The sequence below is a fragment of the Hemiscyllium ocellatum genome, assembly GCF_020745735.1.
Source record: "Hemiscyllium ocellatum isolate sHemOce1 chromosome 15 unlocalized genomic scaffold, sHemOce1.pat.X.cur. SUPER_15_unloc_23, whole genome shotgun sequence".
Lineage (NCBI taxonomy): Eukaryota > Metazoa > Chordata > Chondrichthyes > Orectolobiformes > Hemiscylliidae > Hemiscyllium > Hemiscyllium ocellatum.
This window is the reverse complement of record NW_026867460.1, coordinates 17,501-27,500: the sequence shown is the minus strand read 5'-3', so window position 1 is coordinate 27,500 and position 10,000 is coordinate 17,501.

The following is a 10,000-nucleotide window of genomic DNA, read 5'->3' as shown; positions in this document are numbered from 1 at the left end:
GACTATGTACAATAGCGGCCAACGACTCCCAGAGCCGGTTGTGCGGGGCTCGAGGTCTGCTCTCAACATCACATGCTTTTGGATGTGCTCAGGCAAGGGTCAGACCACATCCTTCCTGGCAGCACCCAAAGCAACCAGGCCGCTCGCGTCTCTCGCCTTCATTTTTCGACACAAGCGCCTGAGGAGGGACGCCACCCCTCCCCTTTGCGTCAAGAGACCTCCCCACCGGCCTCTGACTGATTCTTAGAACGGACGGAAAGAGTCGGGCAAGCCTGTCAAAGCTTTGAGCGAATGTCAAAAGCTTTAGACTTCCGCGAACTCTCCGGCTTGCACTGAGACGCGAGGTCGATGTGCTAAGCACCACGGGGCCCCTTTCGCCTGCAGGTCCCGAGCCGCCAACATGTTCTTAGTATCGTGTTCTCCAATCCTGGGTGACGGGCACCGCAGGGAGGCAGAGCCATCGCACTTGCCGGGTGGCAGAGGAAGGACCGGACTATGTACAATAGCGGCCAACGACTCCCAGAGCCGGTTGTGCGGCGTCTGCTCTCAGCCTAAGAGGCTTCTGGGAGTGCTCAGGCAAGGGTCAGCCTGCACCCTTGCTGGCAGCACCCAGGGGAACCAGGACGCTTGCATCTCTCGCCTTCATTTTCGACACAAGCGCCTGAGGAGGGACGCCACCCCTCCCCTTGCGTCAAGAGACCTCCCCACCAGCCTCTGACTGATTCTTAGAACGGACGGAAAGAGTCGGGCAAGCCTGTCAAAGCTTTGAGCGAATGTCAAAAGCTTTAGACTTCCGCGAACTCTCCGGCTTGCACTGAGACGCGAGGTCGATGTGCTAAGCACCACGGGGCCCCTTTCGCCTGCAGGTCCCGAGCCGCCAACATGTTCTTAGTATCGTGTTCTCCAAACCTGGGTGACGGGCACCGCAGGGAGGCAGAGCCATCGCACTTGCCGGGTGGCAGAGGAAGGACCGGACTATGTACAATAGCGGCCAACGACTCCCAGAGCCGGTAGTGCGGCGTCTGCTCTCAGCCTAAGAGGCTTCTGGGAGTGCTCAGGCAAGGGTCAGCCTGCACCCTTGCTGGCAGCACCCAGGGGAACCAGGACGCTTGCATCTCTCGCCTTCATTTTCGACACAAACGCCTGAGGAGGGAAGCCAACCCTCCGTGTGTCAAGAGACCGTCCCCGCCCCGGCCTCCGACTGATTCTTAGAACGGACGGAAAGAGTCAGGCAAGCCTGTTAAGACTTCCGCGAACTCTCCGGCTTGCACTGAGACGCGAGGTCGATGTGCTCAGCACCACGGGGCCCCTTTCGCCTGCAGGTCCCGAGCCGCCAACATGTTCTAAGTATCGTGTTCTCCAAACCTGGGTGACGGGCACCGCAGGGAGGCAGAGCCATCGCACTTGCCGGGTGGCAGAGGAAGGACCGGACTATGTACAATAGCGGCCAACGACTCCCAGAGCCGGTAGTGCGGCGCCTGCTCTCAGCCTAAGAGGCTTTTGGGAGTGCTCAGGCAAGGGTCAGCCTGCACCCTTGCTGGCAGCACCCAGGGGAACCAGGACGCTTGCATCTCTCGCCTTCATTTTCGACACAAACGCCTGAGGAGGGAAGCCAACCCTCCGTGTGTCAAGAGACCGTCCCCGCCCCGGCCTCCGACTGATTCTTAGAACGGACGGAAAGAGTCAGGCAAGCCTGTTAAGACTTCCGCGAACTCTCCGGCTTGCACTGAGACGCGAGGTCGATGTGCTCAGCACCACGGGGCCCCCTTCGCCTGCAGGTCCCGAGCCGCCAACATGTTCTAAGTATCGTGTTCCCCAAACCTGGGTGACGAGCACCGCAGGGAGGCAGAGCCATCGCACTTGCCGGGTGGCAGAGGAAGGACCGGACTATGTACAATAGCGGCCAACGACTCCCAGAGCCGGTAGTGCGGCGCCTGCTCTCAGCTTAAGAGGCTTTTGGGAGTGCTCAGGCAAGGGTCAGCCTGCACCCTTGCTGGCAGCACCCAGGGGAACCAGGACGCTTGCATCTCTCGCCTTCATTTTCGACACAAACACCTGAGGAGGGAAGCCAACCCTCCGTGTGTCAAGAGACCGTCCCCGCCCCGGCCTCCGACTGATTCTTAGAACGGACGGAAAGAGTCAGGCAAGCCTGTCAAAGAATTGAGCAGATGTCAAAATCTTTTAAGACTTCCGCGAACTCTCCGGCTTGCACTGAGACCCGAGGTCGATGTGCTCAGCACCACGGGGCCCCTTTCGCCTGCAGGTCCCGAGCCGCCAACATGTTCTAAGTATCGTGTTCCCCAAACCTGGGTGACGAGCACCGCAGGGCGGCAGAGCCATCGCACTTGCCGGGTGGCAGAGGAAGGACCGGACTATGTACAATAGCGGCCAACCACTCCCAGAGCCGGTAGTGCGGCGTGCGAGGTCTGCTCTCAGCGGAAGAGGGTTTTGGGAATGCTCAGGCAAGGGCCAGCCTGCACCCTTCCTGGCCGCTCCCACGGGAACCAGGCTACTTGCAATCCTTTCCCCCAATAGCAAGTGCCTTTTGGAGGGACGGCCGGAGTCAACGTGGGGTTTGCCCGCCCTCCAAAGTGTCAAGAGACCGCCGCACAGGCCTCTGACTGATTCTTAGAACAGGCAGCAAGAGTTGGGTAAGTCTGTCGAAAATTTGACAAAGTGTCAAAAATTAGACTTCCGAGAGCTCTTGGGCATGCACACAGGCCTGTCATTCAAGTGCTCTGCCCGCGGAACCGTTTTTCGGATGCCTTTCAAAGTGGTCCCGCGCCGCCATTTTGTTCTAAAAATCGTGTTCCCAGAAATCTCCGGGTACCCCGCCAACCTCACTGTGTCACAATGTCAAGTGGCACTGAATGGGTCTGAATTTCAAATTCGACTGCTTCGCTCTGGAACTCGAACCCGGCAAAACCGTTTGGATTTTTCCCGGTCCAGACTTCCGCGGCAGACAAAGTTAAAGTTTTCGGGCTGCAGACTCAAAACGACATCTGGCCAACCGCCGGGCTCAATTCGCCCAGTTCCTCCGGCACTTCGGAACTCATGTTCGGCATGAGTTTTTGAATCTTTCCCGATGCTTCGGCATTTTCCTCCGCTGACACTTAGAATATTTTTCACACTTGGCCGAAAATTTTTCTAAGTTTTTCTGGTTACTGATTTCTTCTTTTCGGGCATTTTTCTAAGTTTTCTTGGTTACTCATTTCTCATTTTCAAACATTTTTCTAAGTTTTTCTGGTTACTGATTTCTTCTTTTTGGGCATTTTTCTAAGTTTTCTTGGTTACTCATTTCTCATTTTCAAACATTTTTCTAAGTTTTTCTGGTTACTCATTTCTCATTTTCAAACATTTTTCTAAGTTTTTCTGGTTACTGATTTCTTCTTTTTGGGCATTTTTCTAAGTTTTCTTGGTTACTCATTTCTCATTTTCAAACATTTTTCTAAGTTTTTCTGGTTACTGATTTCTTCTTTTTGGGCATTTTTCTAAGTTTTCTTGGTTACTCATTTCTCATTTTCAAACATTTTTCTAAGTTTTCTTGGTTACTCATTTCTCATTTTCAAACATTTTTCTAAGTTTTTCTGGTTACTGATTTCTTCTTTTTGGGCATTTTTCTAAGTTTTCTTGGTTACTCATTTCTCATTTTCAAACATTTTTCTAAGTTTTTCTGGTTACTCATTTCTCATTTTCAAACATTTTTCTAAGTTTTTCTGGTTACTGATTTCTTCTTTTTGGGCATTTTTCTAAGTTTTCTTGGTTACTCATTTCTCATTTTCAAACATTTTTCTAAGTTTTTCTGGTTACTCATTTCTCATTTTCAAACATTTTTCTAAGTTTTTCTGGTTACTCATTTCTGCTTTTCCAACGTTTTACTAAGTTTTGCTGGTTACTGAGTTCACACTTTTAAACATTTTCGGGCATTTTTCTACGTTTTTCATGTTACTCATTTAGCACTTTCAGGCACTTTCCTATGCTTTCCTGCTTACTGATTTCACACTTTTAAGCATCTTCGGGCATGTTCCCTAAGTTTTGCAGTTCATTCGTTTGGGACAGTCAGGCAGCTTTCCTAAGCTTTCCTGGTAACCGAATTCACATTGTTGAGAACTTTGGAACCCTTCCCTAAGCTGTGCTGGTTACTCACTTTACCTCTTCAGACACTTGCCCCCGTTGTGACAGAGACCACTTCCCGACTCGGGAAATGCACCAAATTCGGCCTGAACTCAGAGGGCAGTCCCCCCTCGAAGGCGTGGAAGTCGGCAGAATCGCCGGGTCAAATCCGGCTGAGCTACCCGGCTTGGAAGCCTCAAAGTCGGTATGAGCTGTCAGGTTCACTCCCATCCCCGTTTGGACCACTTCCCGACTCGGGAAATTCACCAAATTCGGCCTGAACTCAGAGGACAGTCCCCCCTCGAAGGCGTGACAGTCGGCAGAACCGCCGGATCAAATCCGGCTGAGCTACCCGGCCCCGAAGCCTCAAAGTCGGTAAGAGCTGTCAGGTTCACTCCCATCCCCGTTTGGACCACTTCCCGACTCGGGAAATTCACCAAATTCGGCCTGAACTTATACAACAGTCCCCCCTCGAAGGCGTGACAGTCGGCAGAACCGCCGGATCAAATCCGGTTGAGCTACCCGGCTTGGAAGCCCCAAAGTCGGTAAGAGCTGTCAGGTTCACTCCCATCCCCGTTTGGACCACTTCCCGACTCGGGAAATTCACCAAATTCGGCCTGAACTTATACAACAGTCCCCCCTCGAAGGCGTGACAGTCGCTAGAACCGCCGGATCAAATCCGGTTGAGCTACCCGGCTTGGAAGCCCCAAAGTCGGTAAGAGCTGTCAGGTTCACTCCCATCCCCGTTTGGACCACTTCCCGACTTAGGAAATTCACCAAATTCGGCCTGAACTTAGAGGAGAGTCCCCGCTCGAAGGCGTGGAAGTCGGCAGAATCGCCGGGTCAAATCCGACTGAGCTACCCGGCCCCGAAGCCTCAATGTCGGTAAGAGCTGTCAGGTTCACTCCCATCCCCGTTTGGACCACTTCCCGACTCGGGAAATTCACCAAATTCGGCCTGAACTTAGACAACAGTCCCCCCTCGAAGCCGTGGCAGTCGCTAGAACCGCCGGATCAAATCCGGTTGAGCTACCCGGCTTGGAAGCCCCAAAGTCGGTATGAGCTGTCAGGTTCACTCCCATCCCCGTTTGGACCACTTCCCGACTTAGGAAAATCACCAAATTCGGCCTGAACTCAGAGGGCAGGCCCCCCTCGAAGGCCAGGCATTCGGCAGAACCGCCGGGTCAAATCCGACTGTGCTACCCGGCCCCAAAGCCTCAAAGTTGGTATGAGCAGTTAGGTTCACTCCCATCCCCGTTTGGACCACTTCCCGACTTAGGAAATTCACCAAATTCGGCCTGAACTTAGAGGAGAGTCCCCGCTCGAAGGCGTGGAAGTCGGCAGAATCGCCGGGTCAAATCCGACTGAGCTACCCGGCCCCGAAGCCTCAATGTCGGTAAGAGCTGTCAGGTTCACTCCCATCCCCGTTTGGACCACTTCCCGACTCGGGAAATTCACCAAATTCGGCCTGAACTTAGACAACAGTCCCCCCTCGAAGCCGTGGCAGTCGCTAGAACCGCTGGATCAAATCCGGTTGAGCTACCCGGCTTGGAAGCCCCAAAGTCGGTATGAGCTGTCAGGTTCACTCCCATCCCCGTTTGGACCACTTCCCGACTTAGGAAAATCACCAAATTCGGCCTGAACTCAGAGGGCAGGCCCCCCTCGAAGGCCAGGCATTCGGCAGAACCGCCGGGTCAAATCCGACTGTGCTACCCGGCCCCAAAGCCTCAAAGTTGGTATGAGCAGTTAGGTTCACTCCCAAACCCGTTTGGACCACTTCCCGACTTAGGAAATTCACCAAATTCGGCCTGAACTTAGACAAGAGTCCCCCCTCGAAGGCGTGACAGTCGGTAGAATCGCCGGGTCAAATCCGGCTGAGCTACCCGGCCCCGAAGCCTTCAACACAAAACCCATCCGGCAATTCCACTCAAAAAGGGCCCAAATTCAGAAACACCCCTTCAATAGGTACCACTTCCTCGGAGACACTACCGGGACACGCTCCCCTCGGCGAAAATTAAGCCCCCACCACTAACTGAAGCCAACCGCAGCCCCAACTTCAACGGAGAAATCAGTAACCAATTCAAAAATGCACTTGGTTACTGATTTGTACTGCTTCAAAAATATTCTAAGTGTCGCTGGTTACTGATTTGTACTGCTCCAAAAATATTCTAAGTGTCACTGGTTACTGATTTGTACTGACTCAAAAATATTCTAAGTGTCGCTGGTTACTGATTTGTACTGACTGAAAAATATTCTAAGTGTCGCTGGTTACTGATTTGTACTGACTCAAAAATATTCTAAGTGTCAGTGGTTACTGATTTGTACTGCTCCAAAAATATTCTAAGTGTCGCTGGTTACTGATTTGTAATGCTCCAAAAATATTCTAAGTGTCGCTGGTTACTGATTTGTACTGCTTCAAAAATATTCTAAGTGTCAGCGGTTACTGATTTGTACTGCTTCAAAAATATTCTAAGTGTCGCTGGTTACTGATTTGTACTGCTTCAAAAATATTCTAAGTGTCAGTGGTTACTGATTTGTACTGCGTCAAAAATATTCTAAGTGTCGCTGGTTACTGATTTGTACTGCTCCAAAAATATTCTAAGTGTCGCTGGTTACTGATTTGTACTGCTTCAAAAATATTCTAAGTGTCGCTGGTTACTGATTTGTACTGCTTCAAAAATATTCTAAGTGTCAGTGGTTACTGATTTGTACTGCTTCAAAAATATTCTAAGTGTCGCTGGTTACTGATTTGTACTGCTTCAAAAATATTCTAAGTGTCAGTGGTTACTGATTTGTACTGCTTCAAAAATATTCTAAGTGTCGCTGGTTACTGATTTGTACTGCTTCAAAAATATTCTAAGTGTCAGCTGGTTACTGATTTGTACTGCTCCAAAAATATTCTAAGTGTCAGCTGGTTACTGATTTGTACTGCTCCAAAAATATTCTAAGTGTCGCTGGTTACTGATTTGTACTGCTTCAAAAATATTCTAAGTGTCAGCGGTTACTGATTTGTACTGCTTCAAAAATATTCTAAGTGTCAGCTGGTTACTGATTTGTACTGCTTCAAAAATATTCTAAGTGTCGCTGGTTACTGATTTGTACTGCTTCAAAAATATTCTAAGTGTCAGTGGTTACTGATTTGTACTGCTTCAAAAATATTCTAAGTGTCGCTGGTTACTGATTTGTACTGCTTCAAAAATATTCTAAGTGTCAGCTGGTTACTGATTTGTACTGCTTCAAAAATATTCTAAGTGTCAGCTGGTTACTGATTTGTACTGCTCAAAAATATTCTAAGTGTCGTGGTTACTGATTTGTACTGCTTCCAAAAATATTCTAAGTGTCGCTGGTTACTGATTTGTACTGCTTCAAAAATATTCTAAGTGTCAGCTGGTTACTGATTTGTACTGCTCAAAAATATTCTAAGTGTCGCTGGTTACTGATTTGTACTGCTTCAAAAATATTCTAAGTGTCGCTGGTTACTGATTTGTACTGCTGCAAAAATATTCTAAGTGTCGCTGGTTACTGATTTGTACTGCTTCAAAAATATTCTAAGTGTCAGCTGGTTACTGATTTGTACTGCTTCAAAAATATTCTAAGTGTCAGTGGTTACTGATTTGTACTGCTTCAAAAATATTCTAAGTGTCGCCGGTTACTGATTTGTACTGCTTCAAAAATATTCTAAGTGTCAGCTGGTTACTGATTTGTACTGCTTCAAAAATATTCTAAGTGTCGCCGGTTACTGATTTGTACTGCTTCAAAAATATTCTAAGTGTCAGTGGTTACTGATTTGTACTGCTCCAAAAATATTCTAAGTGTCGCTGGTTACTGATTTGTACTGCTTCAAAAATATTCTAAGTGTCAGCGGTTACTGATTTGTACTGCTTCAAAAATATTCTAAGTGTCAGTGGTTACTGATTTGTACTGCTTCAAAAATATTCTAAGTGTCGCTGGTTACTGATTTGTACTGCTTCAAAAATATTCTAAGTGTCAGTGGTTACTGATTTGTACTGCTTCAAAAATATTCTAAGTGTCGCTGGTTACTGATTTGTACTGCTCCAAAAATATTCTAAGTGTCGCTGGTTACTGATTTGTACTGCTTCAAAAATATTCTAAGTGTCGCTGGTTACTGATTTGTACTGCTTCAAAAATATTCTAAGTGTCAGTGGTTACTGATTTGTACTGCTTCAAAAATATTCTAAGTGTCGCTGGTTACTGATTTGTACTGATTCAAAAATATTCTAAGTGTCAGTGGTTACTGATTTGTACTGCTTCAACAATATTCTAAGTGTCGCTGGTTACTGATTTGTACTGCTTCAAAAATATTCTAAGTGTCAGTGGTTACTGATTTGTACTGCTTCAAAAATATTCTAAGTGTCGCTGGTTACTGATTTGTACTGCTCCAAAAATATTCTAAGTGTCGCTGGTTACTGATTTGTACTGCTTCAAAAATATTCTAAGTGTCGCTGGTTACTGATTTGTACTGCTCCAAAAATATTCTAAGTGTCGCTGGTTACTGATTTGTACTGCTTCAAAAATATTCTAAGTGTCGCTGGTTACTGATTTGTACTGCTTCAAAAATATTCTAAGTGTCAGTGGTTACTGATTTGTACTGCTTCAAAAATATTCTAAGTGTCGGTGGTTACTGATTTGTACTGCTCAAAAATATTCTAAGTGGGGCTGGTTACTGATTTGTACTGCTCCAAAAATATTCTAAGTGTCGCTGGTTACTGATTTGTACTGCTTCAAAAATATTCTAAGTGTCAGCGGTTACTGATTTGTACTGCTTCAAAAATATTCTAAGTGTCAGTGGTTACTGATTTGTACTGCTTCAAAAATATTCTAAGTGTCGCTGGTTACTGATTTGTACTGCTTCAAAAATATTCTAAGTGTCAGTGGTTACTGATTTGTACTGCTTCAACAATATTCTAAGTGTCGCTGGTTACTGATTTGTACTGCTTCAAAAATATTCTAAGTGTCAGCTGGTTACTGATTTGTACTGCTTCAAAAATATTCTAAGTGTCGCTGGTTACTGATTTGTACTGCTCCAAAAATATTCTAAGTGTCGCTGGTTACTGATTTGTACTGCTTCAAAAATATTCTAAGTGTCGCTGGTTACTGATTTGTACTGCTCCAAAAATATTCTAAGTGTCGCTGGTTACTGATTTGTACTGCTTCAAAAATATTCTAAGTGTCGCTGGTTACTGATTTGTACTGCTTCAAAAATATTCTAAGTGTCAGTGGTTACTGATTTGTACTGCTTCAAAAATATTCTAAGTGTCGCTGGTTACTGATTTGTACTGACTCAAAAATATTCTAAGTGGGGCTGGTTACTGATTTGTACTGCTCCAAAAATATTCTAAGTGTCGCTGGTTACTGATTTGTACTGCTTCAAAAATATTCTAAGTGTCAGCGGTTACTGATTTGTACTGCTTCAAAAATATTCTAAGTGTCAGTGGTTACTGATTTGTACTGCTTCAAAAATATTCTAAGTGTCGCCGGTTACTGATTTGTACTGCTTCAAAAATATTCTAAGTGTCAGTGGTTACTGATTTGTACTGCTTCAAAAATATTCTAAGTGTCGCCGGTTACTGATTTGTACTGCTTCAAAAATATTCTAAGTGTCAGTGGTTACTGATTTGTACTGCTCCAAAAATATTCTAAGTGTCGCTGGTTACTGATTTGTACTGCTTCAAAAATATTCTAAGTGTCAGCGGTTACTGATTTGTACTGCTTCAAAAATATTCTAAGTGTCAGTGGTTACTGATTTGTACTGCTTCAAAAATATTCTAAGTGTCGCTGGTTACTGATTTGTACTGCTTCAAAAATATTCTAAGTGTCAGTGGTTACTGATTTGTACTGCTTCAAAAATATTCTAAGTGTCGCTGGTT